General features: G+C 46.5%; 1 protein-coding gene across 1 annotated transcript in view; it reads right to left on the bottom strand.

Moving 5' to 3' along the window:
- The window catches only part of bcl2l12 (BCL2 like 12), a 31057-nt gene extending 30221 nt beyond the window's left edge, over positions 1-836 (bottom strand). Inside the window, exon 1 of the mRNA XM_043679521.1 lies at positions 181-836. The gene's annotated coding sequence lies outside the window, so the exon portion shown is untranslated. The remainder of the gene's footprint in view (positions 1-180) is intronic.

Below are 836 nucleotides of genomic sequence, written 5' to 3'. Positions count from 1 at the left end.
GGGGGACAGGAAGAGCCAAGAGTAAAACAGGACCCGCCAGGAAAGCGGGGAAGCCGAGGTTGCCCTGGGTCCTGAGGGAGAGAAGCTGAGCTCAGTCAGACTGCGGGTTATTATTCTCCCCTTTTACAAACACAAAAGGAATAACCTCCAGGGAACACACCCAGGGAGCAGGACACTCACCAGGGAACACACTGCTCCGAACGTCTGAGAACTGTTTTCTTTCTTCGGAAATACTTGACAAAGTTTCCCTGAGTTGCTGGAGAGGTCAGGAAAGAGAAGTTTCAAACTTCCGAAGCTCCATTCCAAACTTCTGAAACTATCAGCAAGTTCTTACAATGAAACTGACACAGAGTGAGGGGAAAAGCAGCCGGCCGGCTTCCGGGTTCTGCTCTTAAAGGGATCCGGAACTGTTTAATGTCGACAGACAATAAACAAATCACATACCCTGGGGCGGCAGTACCAAAGTATTTATGCTTCTGGTTGGAGACTGAAGTCCAAATCCCACTGTGGAATTAATAAACCAAAGTACTGCGGATATTGAAGATCTGAAACAAAATCTGAAATTGCTGGAGAAACTCAGCACCTACCGAGAGAAACCAAAGTGAACGTTTCCAGTCCAGTGACCCTTCTCCAATCATCATGGAATTAAAATTGTTCCTTGGAGTATAGGAACAGGAGTAGGCCATTCAGCCCCTCGATCCTATTCCCTTCAATGAGATTCTGGCTGACCTGTGACCTCACTCCAATTACCTGCCTGAACATGTTTGCTGATTAAAAAAAGAAATCAATCTCTGATGTAAAATTAACAACTGGCCCAACATCCGCTGCTGTCTGTG

This window comes from Chiloscyllium plagiosum, chromosome 39 (genome assembly GCF_004010195.1).
Source record: "Chiloscyllium plagiosum isolate BGI_BamShark_2017 chromosome 39, ASM401019v2, whole genome shotgun sequence".
NCBI classification, from domain to species: Eukaryota; Metazoa; Chordata; class Chondrichthyes; order Orectolobiformes; family Hemiscylliidae; genus Chiloscyllium; species Chiloscyllium plagiosum.
This window is presented reverse-complemented; position numbering and strand designations above follow the sequence as displayed.